Source organism: Bison bison, unplaced genomic scaffold, assembly GCF_000754665.1.
Source record: "Bison bison bison isolate TAMUID 2011002044 unplaced genomic scaffold, Bison_UMD1.0 scf7180017864212, whole genome shotgun sequence".
Taxonomy (NCBI): Eukaryota; Metazoa; Chordata; class Mammalia; order Artiodactyla; family Bovidae; genus Bison; species Bison bison.
The window spans coordinates 3,674,937-3,688,923 of NW_011494784.1; positions in this window are offsets into that span (position 1 = coordinate 3,674,937).

Here is a 13,987-nt window from a genome sequence, read left to right on the forward strand (position 1 = left end):
GGCTGCTTTGCCCTTCCTCGGGTGTATCCCTGGCGTTGGGATCTGAGGCAGAGACACGTTTTTTTCAGCCTCAGGGCTGTGAAAAGCACTATTCTCGGACACTCCTAAGTGTTTCTTCCCCCCTTTTCCTTTTCATTATGATTTGACGCCAAAGAGAAACTTTCTTTAGCGCTTTGACAACTGCTAGATTGCTCTTCATCAATCAGTCGCTCTTTAAACACTTTATAAACCTCAAAGATTTCAACTCGGAAATCACCTCTTCATTGGGGTTTTCACGACTACCTACCGGAAGTGATCCTCTTCTCTAGACCACTTGTCCACGATCTGAAGTTACCCTGGTGGCACAGACGGTAAAGCGTCTGTCTACAATGCGGTTCCATCAGCATGGAGACCTGGGTTCCATCCCTGGGTCGGGAAGATAAGCTCGAGAAGGAAAAGGCAATCTACTTCAGTACTATTGCCTGGAATCTCATGGACAGAGGAGCCTGGTAGGCTACAGTCCATGGGGTCCCAAAGAGTCGGACACGACTGAGCGACTTCAATTCACTTCACTTCACTTCTTCAAGCTCCAGGGAGCGTGCCCTGATCTGTAAACCTGCAATCCCAGAGACTAGCGGAAGGTTACAGCGATGCAATTTTTTTGATAAGGACAGGGCTGTCTACCCACTCTCCCTCTTGATCTCCTGGTCTCTCTGAGGAACTTTAAAAGCTTGATAAAGACTTGATCTCTACCGAACTGCAATTTTCTGGGCCTTCAGACTCTTGGAACTATAAACATTACCTCTGGAAATCGTTTCTGGGTTGCTCACAAGACACATCCTCTTATTCTTGAGATAGAAGTTTTAATTGTTCTCTTACTTTTCTCTACAAACGTGTATGAAATTCTGTCCAAACTTTATATAGTCATCATTTTACTTTCAGTTCAGTTCAGTCGCTCAGTCGTGTCCGACTCTTTGCGACCCCATGAATCACAGCACGCCAGGCCTCCCTGTCCATCACCAACTCCCAGAGTTCACCCAGACCCACGTCCATCGAGTCAGTGATGCCATCCAGCCATCTCATCCTCTGTCATGCCCTTCTCCTCCTGCCCCCAATCCCTCCCAGCATCAGAGTCTTTTCCAGTGAGTCAACTCTTCGCATGAGGTGGCCAAAGTACTGGAGTTTCAGCTTTAGCATCATTCCTTCCAAAGAAATCCCAGGGCTGATCTCCTTCAGAATGGACTGGTTGGATCTCCTTGCAGTCCAAGGGACTCTCAAGAGTCTTCTCCAACACCACAGTTCAAACTCATCAATTGTTCTGCGCTCAGCCTTCTTCACAGTCCAACTCTCACATCCATACATGACCACTGGAAAAACCATAGCCTTGACTAGACACCTTTGTTGGCAAAGTAATGTCTCTGCTTTTGAATACGCTATCTAGGTTGGTCCTAACTTTCCTTCCAAGGAGTAAGGGTCTTTTAATTTCATGGCTGCAGTCACCATCTGCAGTGATTTTGGAGTCCCAAAAAATAAAGTCTGACACTGTTTCCACTGTTTCCCCATCTGTTTCCCATGAAGTGATGGGACCGGATGCCATGATCTTCATTTTCTGAATGTTGAGCTTTAAGCCAACCTTTTCACTCTCCACTTTCACTTTGATCAAGAGGCTTTTTAGTTCCTCTTCACTTTCTGTGATAGGGTGGTGTCATCTGCATATCTGAGGTTATTGATATTTCTCCTGGCAATCTTGATTCCAACTTCTTCCAGTCCAGCGTTTCTCATCATGTACTCTGCATATAAGTTAAATAAGCAGGGTGACAATATGCTTACCCTGTGTTCCAATTATCTTCTCCCTATATTGGTACTGAGAAATGGGTTATTGCCCGCCAAATCAGTAAACAAAGTATGTCACATCATTAGAGATTATAGCCTTCCAAAGTGAGCTGGTGAGCCCTGAGGGAACTCTGGAAGGAAAGAATGCCTGCTATCTAGTAACCATCAGACTGTAGCCACTACCTACTGGTGAGCGCTGACCGAATGCAGGATGTGAAACTATAGGATATTGGCCCCAGATAGCTGAGGTGCTTATCAAAGGAATGATTTCAGTGAGCCCAGACTCTTGCATAGTCTCATACATAGAAAAGCACTGAATTTATGAACTTGAGATACCTGGTTTTCCTTAATTAACAATAATCTTTTGACCTTTGGAGTAACTGCCCTTTGTTGCAAAACTTCTGTATAACCTTGACTCCCCCACCCCTCACTTCCACAGAGCAGTTCTCTCAAGGTTACTTGAGATGCTGCCTTTTGGGCTTGAAGTCCTAAAAACTCCCACCAAACATAACATAACTCAAGTTTTAGGTTGAATATTCTTTAAGTTGACAGTACCAAAGGGGTCTTTGTTGGTATCACTGTTTTATTTACCTAACACTAGCACAGCACCTGTGTTGTTGTTCAGTCACTCAGTTGTGTCTGACTCTTTGTGACCCTGTGGACTGCAGCATGCTAGGCTTCCCTGTCCTTCACCATGTCCCGGAGTTTGCTTAAACTCATGTCCATTGAGTCAATAATGCCATTCAAACATCTCGTCCTCTGTTGTCCCTTTCTCCTCTTCCTGCATAGCACCTGCTTTATAGCAAACATTTTGTAAGTATCTGCAGAAGGAATGAATTAATGAGCCCAGTGTTCACCAAGCACAATACAGGGTGCTTGGGGAACAAAAGTGTCTGAGACAAAGACAGCCCTCAGAAGACTCAGTTTAGTGGGGGAGACCTATTGGGAAGCCTGATAACATAGCATTCTATGCTGTAAATAGGCCAATGAAGTCCTGATAAAGTGCTTGGAAAGTAGCTAGTGGGAGAAGCCTGCACATAAAAGGCATTTTGTGCAGTTAATGGTGAAGTGTGTAGGAGCTAGAGCTAGATAAGCCAGGATTTGAATGCAGGCTCTGCCTCATTTAATTGCTGGGTGACTTTGGGCAAAACCCTCTGTCTGAGTCTCAGTGTTCTTATCAACTAAATGGGAATATTAATAATTTTGTGGGTTTTAAGTGAGATAATGTGTGCACTGCACTTAACAAACTATGTTAACAACAACTGCCTGGCCTAACAGCAACAATGGCAGGAGCATCTTTATCAGTGATACACTAAATAAGAAAAGACTAGATAGTTGCACAGCAGCTCGTGCAACTCAATACCAGAAAAACAAACAACCCAATCAAAAAGTGGGCAGAAGACCTAAGCAGACATTTCTCCAAAGAAGACATACAAATGGCTAATAAACACATGAAAAGATACTCAACATCACTCATTATCAGAGAAATGCAAGTCAAAGCTACAATGAAATATCACCTCATGTCTGTCAAAGTGGCCATCACCAAAACACCTGCAAACAATAAATGCAGGAGAGGGTGTGGAGAAAAGGGACTCCTCCTGCACTGTTGGTGGGAATGTAAATTGATATAGCCACTATGGAAGACAGTGTGGAGATTCCTTTAAAAACTAGAAATAAAACTACCATATACCCCAACAATTCCACTACTGGGCATGCAACCTGAGAAAACCATAATTGAAAAAGATACATGTAGCCCAATGTTCATTGCAGCACTAGTTACAATAGCTAGGACCTGGAGGCAACCTAGGTGTCCATCAACAGATGAATGGATAAATATGAATGGTACATATATACAATGCAATATTCAATTCATTTCAGTCGCTCAGTCATGTCCGACTCTTTGTGACCCCATGAACTGCAGCACGCCAGGCCTCCCTGTCCATTGCCAACTCATGGAGTTCACCCAAACCCATGTCCATTGAGTTGGTGATGCCATCCAACCGTCTCATTCTCTGTCGTCCCCTTCTCCTCCTGCCCTCAATCTTTCCCAGAATCAAGGTCTTTTCTAATGAGTCAGCTCTTCGCATCAGGTAGCCAAAATATTGGAGTTTCAGCTTCAGCATCAGTCCTTCCAATGAATATTCAGGACTCATTTCCTTTAGGATGGACTGGTTGGATCTCCTTGCAGTCCAAGGGACTCTCAAGAGTCTTCTCCAACACCACAGTTCAAAAGCATCAATTCTTTTGCACTCAGCTTTCTTTATAGTCCAACTCTCACATCCATACATGGCCACTGGAAAAACCATAGCCTTGACTAGACGGACCTTTGTTGGCAAAGTAATGTCTCTGCTTTTCAATGTGCTATGTAGGTTGGTCATAACTTTCCTTTCAAGGAGTAAGTGTCTCTTAATTTCCTGGCTGCAATCACCATCTGCAGTGATTTTGGAGCCCAGAAAAATAAAGTCTGACACTGTTTCCCCATCTATTTGCCGTGAAGTGATGGGACCAGATGCCATGATCTTAGTTTTCTGAATGTTGAGCTTTAAGTCAACTTTTTCACTTTCCTCTTTCACCTTCATCAAGAGCCTCTTTAGTTCTTCTTCACTTTCTGCCATAAGGGTGGTGTCATCTGCATCTCTGAGGTTATTGATATTTTTCCTCAACCATAAAAGAATACATTTGAGTCAGTTCTAATAAGGTAGATTAACCTAGAGCCTAGTATACAGAATACAGTAAGTCAGAAAGAGGAAAACAAATATGGTATATTAGCACATATATATGGAATCTAGAAAGATGGTACTGATGAACAAATCTGCAGGGCGGCAATGGAGATACAGACATAGAGAACAGATTTGTGGACACAGTCAGAGAAGGACAGGGTGGGACAAATGGAGAGAGTAGTATGGAAACAGATACATTCAGTTCAGTTCAGTCGCTCAGTCATGTCCGACTCTTTGCGACCCCATGAATCGCAGCACGCCAGACCTCCCTGTCCATCACCAACTCCTGGAGTTCACTCAAACTCACATCCATTGAGTCGGTGATGCAATACAGCTATCTCATCCTCTGTCGTCCCCTTTTCCTCCTGCCCCCAATCCCTCCCAGCATCAGGGGCTTTTACAATGAGATACATTACCATATGTAAAATAGATAGCCAGTGGGAATTTGCTGTATGACTCCGAAAACTCAAACTGGGGCTCTGTGACTACTAGAGTGATAGGATGGGATGGAACGTGGGCGAGAAGTTCAGAAGGGAGGGGACATATGTATGCCTATGGCTGGTTCTTATTGATGCATGGTAGAAACCAGCACAATGTAGTAAGGCAATTATCCTTCAGTTAAAAATAAATTAATTAAAAAAAAAAGAAAAGCCTAGAGATCAGAGCCTGGGAAAGGATATATGATGGGTCCTACTCCTTCAACATTACAAGAAGTGTGACAATTAAATGAAGTAGAATAATTAAATGAGTCGGGATAAATGAGGAGGAGTGGTCTTAATGAAATGGGTAATAAGTACTTCTGACAGTATTTCACGTAACCCTCATATCAGCTTTGGAGTAAAGCATTAACCCCAATTTAAAAAGAGGGAAAGGGAGACTTGGAGAATTTCTAAGATGCGGCATTTGGGCTCCAGTTTTTTAAACTGTGTGTTGACATGTCAATTACTATGCCTAAATACTGTGTTATCAGCACAGGATATGAAAAGCAAAAGCCTAACTCTTTTCTACTGCTACTCAATAGCCCTCAATGGCTCCCTGGTACAACAGAATAAAATAGCCTTTCAAGGGTCCCCTTCAATTTACCATCTGGATTTTATCTCTAAGGACTCCCCTCAAGTACTTTATAGACTAGTCTAGTCAGAGACACCCCCCTACACACACACACACCCCACTTCAGTGGCCAAAGAATATGCTTGAAACAATTCTGGTGATTATTCTGTAGCCTAAAGCAGTGATCCCCAACCTTTTTGGCACCAGGGACTGGTTTTGCTGAAGAAACGTTTTCCACAGACCAGGGATGGGGGATGGTTTCAGGATGATTCAAGCACATAACACTTACTGTGCACTTTATTTCTATTATCATTACATAAGCTCCACCTCAGATCATCAGGCAATAGATCACGGATGCTGGGGACCCCTGACCTAATGGATTTATTGCTTTTCCCACTCCTTTGACTATAAAAATATGCTATAGCATTTTCAGATGTAAATCTAGAGTGTGTATGTCTGTGTGTCTTTATGAAGCTCCAAACTTTTAGCCAAAGAAATGTTAGAAATATGCTTTTCGATTTGCCCTATGAGCTCCACTGGCAGCATCATTGCCTCTGCAGTAGGCAAAGAGCATACTTCTCTGCTGTTGAGTTTACTTTCAACAGGAAGAGAGAGCACAGTGGGGAATCAAGCGGGAGCAGAACTAGAGAGACTTGTGAAGGAAAAAGAGAGGGCCCACCATAATTAAACAATGAACAATTAAAAAGTGAATTTAAAGAACTCTTAAAACTCAACAATAAGAAAACAACCCAGTTTTTAAAAATGGACAAATAGTCTGGACAGAACCTCACCAAAGAATCTATAAAGATGTCAAGTACATATTTGAAGACATGCAACATCATATGTCATTAATGAATTACAAATTAAAACAACAATGAGATACCACTACCTATTAGAATGGCTAAAACCCCAACACAGACAATACTAAATGCTGACAAGGTTGTGGAACTTCAGGAACTTTCATTCATTGCTGCCAGGAATGCAAAATGGTACAGCCAGTTTGGAAGACAGTTCGGCAGTTTCCTACAAAGGTGAACATAATCTTCCTGTATGATCCAACGGTTTTGGTATTTATCCAATGAGCTGAAAACTTATATCCACACAAACCCTGCACATTTATGTTTATATGTTTATAGTAGCTTCATTCAGAATTGCAAAACTTAGAAGTATAAAAAATTAAACAAAAACCTCAAATAGAGTTGGAAGACCATAAGGGGGAACTCTTTATCTCTGGGCAGATAGCAGAGCTCAACTGGAAGAAGACTCCTTCCCTGGCAAGAACTCAGCCAAAAAAAAGCCATAGACTCTTTATTTGCTATATAGGCTTCCTTGGTGGCTTGCACGGTAAAGAATCTGTCTGCAATGCAGGAGACCCAGTTGGATCCCTGAGTAGGGAAGATCCCCTGGAGAAGGGAATGGCAACCCACTCCAGTATTCTTGCCTGGAGAATTTCATGGACAGAGGAGTCTGGTAAGCTACAGTCCATGTGGTTGCAAAGAGTTGGACATGACTGAGTGACTAACACTTTCATTTTTCCAAAATTCCTTTTCCTCTCTATAAAAGCATTCTTCTTCCCTTTCTATGTAGGGGACTTGTACATGATTTACAATGGTTGCTAACACCAAATACAATTCTCTGCTAATCCCAAATAGACCCATCTTTGCTGGAGAAATATCTAGTAGTCTATTCATTTCAAGTCAACATTTTTGTGACTAGTAGGAGACCACAAAAGACTTTTGATGGGGTCTTCTCTGGTCATCCAGTGGTTAAGAATCTGCCTGCCAAATGCAGGGGACACAGGTTCAATCCCTGGTCTGGGAAGATCCCACATGCCACAGGGCAACTAACCCCAGGCATCACAACTCCTGAGTCTGTGCTATAGAGCCCTTGAACTCAGCTACTGAGCTTGTGTGCAGCAGAGCTGAAGCCTGTGTGTCCTAGAGCCTGTGCTGTGCAAAAAGAGACACCTTCACACCAAAACGAAGAGTAGCCCAGGCCACAACTAGAGAAAGCCTGCACACAGCAAGGAAGACCCAATGCAGCCAAAGAAAAAAAGACTCCTGATAGCTCTGGGGCTGGTGAGCACGCAGTTCTGATGACCACAATTGAGCCACTGCCACTCACCGCTTTCTCACAGGCCCTAGAGTTGAAGGTTTTTCTCCTGGATCTGAGTTTGCGCCCTCTTTGCTTTACTCAGGTTTTACCTCTCCAGGTTTTACTCAGAATATATTCAAAGGTTTCTCTGTTCTGGTTAGGGCCTTGTTCTATATTAGAGTATTCATTTGGCACTTTGCTCTGATTTTGCGATCAGACTGATTCACTGAAACTGGCTAGTCCTGGCCATTCATCGAAATCAGGGGTTGTTTCTCTGAAACTGTTTCTGAAGAATGGCCAGGATTTTTCAGATTTGACCTATTCCTTTGGAATGGCTGTCTTTTGGAGACGGCTGAAAAAAAGTCTCTGGCCTGGCTCCCACCAAACCAACCTGTCTTCTTAAAACTGGCTGGGGTTAGCTTACAAGCTGTTTAAATTGAGCCATTTGTGCTGTAAGTTGCTTAAGCCATTTGAGAATTGTCCTTTGTTCTAAAGGGAAAATCTCTAGGATGGGGGTTTCCAGTTATGTAAGTATTTTGAGGGCAGCCACGCATAGGGACTCAGGCCAATTTTATGTTTAAAATCCATGGCCCTTCTTCATGCATATTTCTAACTAAATGGGCCAATATGACCAAAGGCAATTTAGAGTATCAGTGACCACTATAGGGAATTTTTGAAATCTCCAAACTTAATTTTCTTAAAATTGAACTGGAGTACAATAACTCAAAAATCTCCAGAGTTCAGTGGAACGTTTATTTAAAAGCATCCCAACATCATCAGTAAACTAAAATTACTCTCTGCAAAATAAGATTTTAGGACCACTTCTGCCTTCACTTCTATGCCAGCTACCTCTCCACTCTACCCTCAAATCCCCCATACTGATTCTCTTGTCAAATTTCTCCTTTTCTCTGAAACTCTCCTACCCCTTTACCCCCAGAACTCCCATGTATACAGGAGTTATCCATGTTAGTAAACTTCTGTTTGTTTTTCTCATTTTAATCTGCCTTTTATTACAGAGGGGTCTCTGCCAAGAACCTGAATGTAAACAAAAAATTATTATTCTCCTCTATACCTGTTGATGTGCTATAGTGAATTTATTATAATCAGGTGTTGGGCTGCCTCCAACAGGCCTGCAAGCCCTGTATTTGCCCAGCTTCAAGACCAAAGAAAGAGCCTGGAATCAGCCTCAGAGACTCAGTGGTTTAATGGATGGGGAAAACTTGCATGACTGAAGCAAGGTCCTGGAGTGGCCAGCACCCCAGCCTTCACTCCTTTTAGGGAGAGGGAGGTTACCAGTTATAGGGGAACTGATAACAGTTGGCTCATTGTTTACCAGGGAAACCAGCAGTGGGCATGCCCCTCACTGCCCCTTTGATCTCCTAGTGGAGATATTCAACCTAAAGCTATTAATAAAACAATCACTGGCCTGAGCCTGGGTGTAAAAAGGCCCGTCACGTGAGTAGGGTATATGTGAAGCAGGCACTGGTTGAGCAGGAAATGTACAGAGACCAAGAGACCAGCCATCTTGAGTGCCCTGATCATACATAAAGGGGCTGGCTGAGGTGTAAATGTCTTCAGAATGCCATTTTTGAAAACAGACGTGTAAGATCTCACATGAAACCCCAATATAAAAGAGAAATGAGGCAAAAAAAAAAATGCATTACCACCTTGTATTTTGTAGTTTAAATGTAGAAAATTCACTTTCTATAGTATCAGTTCAGTTCAGTCTCTCAGGCCTGTCCGACTCTGCGACCCCATGGACTGCAGCATGCCAAGCTTCCCTGTCCACCACTAACTTCTGGAGTTTACTCAAACTCATGTCCATCGAGTCGATGATGCCATCCAACCATCTCATTCTCTGTCATCTGCTTCTCCCCCTACCCTCAATCTTTCCCAGCAGCCGGGTATTTTCAAATGAATCAGCTCTTCGCATCAGTGGCCAAAGTATTTAGAGTTTCAGCTTCAACATCAGTCCTTCTAATGAATATTCAGGACTGATTTCCTTTAGGATGGATGGGTTTGATCTCCTTGCAGTCCAAGGGACTCTCAAGAGTCTTCTGCAACACCACAGTTCAAAAGCATCAATTCTTCAGTGCTCAGCTTTCTTTATAGTCCAACTCTCACATCCATACATGACTACTGGAAAAACCATAGCCTTGACTAGATGGACTTTTGTTGGCAAAGTAATGTCTCTGCTTTTGAATATGCTATCTAGCTTGGTCATAACTTTCCTACCAAGGAGTAAGTATCTTTTAATTTCATGGCTGCAATCACCATCTGCAATGATTTTGGAGCCCCCAAAAATAAAGTTTGTCACTGTTCCCACTGTTTCCCCATCTATTTGCCATGAAGTGATGGGACCGGATGCCATGATCTTAGTTTTCTGAATGTTGAGCTTTAAGCCAACTTTTTCACTCTCCTCTTTCACTTTCATCAAGAGGCTTTTTAGTTCCTCACTTTCTGCCATAAGGGTGGTGTCATCTGCATATCTGAGGTTATTGATATTTCTCCCGGCAATCTTGATTCCAGCTTATGCTTCATCCAGCCCAGGGTTTCACATGATGTACTCTGCATATAAGTTAAATAAGCAGGGTGACAATATACAGCCTTGACGTACTCCTTTTCCTATTTGGAACCAGTCTGTTGTTCCATGTCCAGTTCTAACTATTATTTCCTGACCTGCATAGAGATTTCTCAAGAGGCAAGTCAGGTGGTCTGGTATTCCCATCTCTTTCAGAATTTTCCACAGTTTATTATGATTCACACAGTCAAAGGCTTTGGCATAGTCAATAAAGCAGAAATAGATATTTTTCTGGAACTCTCTTGCTTTTTGATGATCCAATGGATGTTGGAAATTTGATCTCTGTTTCCTCTGCCTTTTCTAAAACCAGCTTGAACATCTGGAATTTCACGGTTCACGTATTATTGAAGCCTGGCTTGGAGAATTTTGAGGATTACTTTGCTAGCGTGTAACATGAGTACAATTGTGCAGTAGTTTGAGCATTGTCTTTCTTTGGGGTTGGAATGAAAACTGATTATTTTCCAGTCCCGTGGCCACTGCTGAGTTTTCCAAATTTGCTGGCTTATGGAGTGCAGCACTTTCACAGCATCGTCTTTCAGGGTTTGAAATAACTCAACTGGAATTCCATCACCTCTGCTAGCTTTGTTCGTAGTGATGCTTTCTAAGGCCCACTTGACTTCACATTCCAGGATGTCTGGCTCTAGGTCAGTGATCACACCATCGTGATATCTGGGTCGTGAAGATCTTTTTTGTACAGTTCTTCTGTGTATTCTTGCCACCGCTTCTTAATATCTCTGCTTCTGTTAGGTCCATACCATTTCTGTCCTTTATTGAGCCCATCTTTGCATGAAATGTTCCTTTGGTATCTCTAAAATTTTTTTGAAGAGATCTCTGGTCTTTCCCATTCTGTTGTTTTCCTCTATTTCTTTGCAATGATCGCTGAGGAAGGCTTTCTTTTCTCTCCTTGCTATTCTTTGGAACTCTGCATTCAGTGGGTATATCTTTCCTTTTCTCCTTTGCTTTTTGCTTCTCTTTTTTTCACAGCTATTTGTAAGGCCTCCTCAGGCAGCCATTTTGCTTTTTTGCATTTCTTTTTCTTGGGGATGGTCTTAATCCCTGTCTCCTGTAAAATGTCACAAACCTCTGTTCATAGTTCATCAGGCACTCTGTCTATCAGATCTAGTCCCTTAAATCTATTTATCACTTCCACTGTACAATTGTAAGGGATTTGATTTAGGTCATACCTGAATGGTCTAGTGGTTTTCCCTACTTTCTTCAATTTAAGTCAATTTGGCAATAAAGAGTTTATGATCTGTGCCACAGTCAATGCTGGGTCTTGTTTTTGCTGACTGTATAGAGCTTCTCCATCTTTGGCTGCAAAGAGTATAATCAATCTGATTTTGGTGTTGACCATCTGGTGATGTCCATGTGTAGAGTCCTCTCTTGTGTTGTTGGAAGAGGGTGTTTGCTATGTCCAGTGAGTTCTCTTGACAAAACTCTATTAGCCTTTGCCCTGCTTCATTCTATACTCCAAGGCCAAATTTGCCTGTTAATCCAGGTGTTTCTTGACTTCCTACTTTTGCATTCCAGTCCCCTATAATGAAAAGAACATCTGTTTTAGGTGTTAGTTCTAAAAGGTCTTGTGGGTTTTCATAGAACCATTCAACTTCAGCTTCTTCAGCGTTACTGGTCGGGGCATAGACTTGGATTGCTGTGATATTGAATGGTTTGCCTTGGAAATGAACAGAGATCATTCTGTCATTTTTGAGATTGCACCCAAGTACTGCATTTCACACTCTTTTGTTGACTGTGATGGCTACTCTGTTTCTTCTAAGGGATTCTTGCCCACAGTAGTAGATATAATGGTCATCTGAGTTAAATTCACCCTTTCCAGTCCATTTTAGTTCACTGATTCCTAAAATATCAACGTTCACTCTTGCCATCTCCTATTTGACCACTTTTATATTGTAAGTTTTTTCAATGAGGAAACATTAATGCATTAACAATCTCTAATATCTCCAAATTTGGTTCATATTTACTGTATACATTTTTATAACATACTACTTCCAGAAAGTATCAATATATTATAAGAAAAATATTGTATGAACTAAGTTCATAAAATATATATTTATAATGAAACTAAAACACACAGCTTGAAATTTACTAATCTTGTCTAACAGTATTATTTTGCAGAAAAGGAGACAGACTGAGAGCCTGAAACTTGCTAAATCCAGAAGAACATGAAGAATCTCTAGAATTCTGGGGAGCCATCCACCTCTGATGGTTGTGGACCTAAGATCACCCTTTCTGAGTTTTCCCACGAACAATTATTGCTTATATAATTGCAAAAAGCATAAAAATACAATGTTAAATTCTCATCATGGGGAAAAAAAAAAAATCCTACAATCGTTCCATTCCATGTGCATCCACAAGGTGGCACATTACCACTTTGTTTTTTATTATTTCTCTGATACTTACAATTAGAAATGCCAGCAGAAAATCAAAAGTGAAGTAATCGTGTTCATTTCAGACACTACTAGTCACAGGAGAATTCTACCCTCAGCAGAAGACTTTGACTTACTCACTGTCCCCTGCACTTGGATTTGGTTCTTTGTTAAGGAAGGATCCTTGAACTCTCCTCAATCATGAGAGTATTTGAGAATCAATTGTTCTAATTTGAAAAGTTTATAAGTTTTGAAGCTCCATCTGAATTCATTAAGAAGAATAACATGGAAGAGAAGCCAGAATTATTCAACAGAAGAATACAGACTTCTTTCCCATTTAAAAAAATGTTTTAAATTATATATTTGGTGTGACTATGATATAGGAGAAAATGAAATTGTTAGTTGCTCAATCATGTCTGAGTCTTTGCAACCCACGGACTGTAGCTCACCAGGCTCCTCAGTCCATGGAATTCTTCAGGCAAGAATACTGGAGTGGGTTGCCAAGCCTTCCTCCAGGGGATCTTCTGGACCCAGGGATCGAACCCATGTCTCCTGCACTGCAGGCAGATTCTTTACCATCTGAGCCATCAGAGAAGCCCTGGGGTAAAAGAGATGCTAAAATTTCTGAAAAGAAAGGTAAGAAAAAATTTCCAGGACACTGGAATATTTTCAGAATAATTAGTAAATACTTCTCAGATTGTGGAGATAAATTTTCACTTCTTTTCAGAAAACTTCCTTTTTATTTCTGCAGCACAGATTGTGGGATCTTAGTTCTCTGTAGCCCTGGCAGTGGAAGCATGGAATCCTAATTCCACTGGACCTCCAGGGAATTCCTAGAAAACTTCCTTTTTTAAGGCAGGATTTACTCATCATAAAAATGGACATTCTCTCTTCAATGAGAGCCCCCTATCTTGATTTCTCTCAACTTCATGATACCTTCACCATGTGACAATCAAGTTAAAAATATCAATGTTATGAAACCTAATTACATATTTAATTATTTCAGTTTGTCTCTAAAATTACTAGTGTTTCCTTTTACACAATTAAGATATGAAATTCCTAAATCTGCCTATGAAATTTCTAAATCTGCCATTTTTTTCTTCCCAGTATGAAACATTTCTACACAGAAAAGTTCTCTAATTCACCATGTTGTTTTCATCATGGACAGCTATACTTTGAAGACAAAAAAAGTATACATACGCAGGGTGATTCAGATTGAAAAGTGGTCACCAGTTGAATAAAAGATAGCATGGTAGTTTTTAAATGTTCACAAATTCTTTGCCGCTCCTTCCACGGAGAGGCAGAACCCATTTCCCCTCCCTTTTAAACTGGCCTGAATCTGTAAT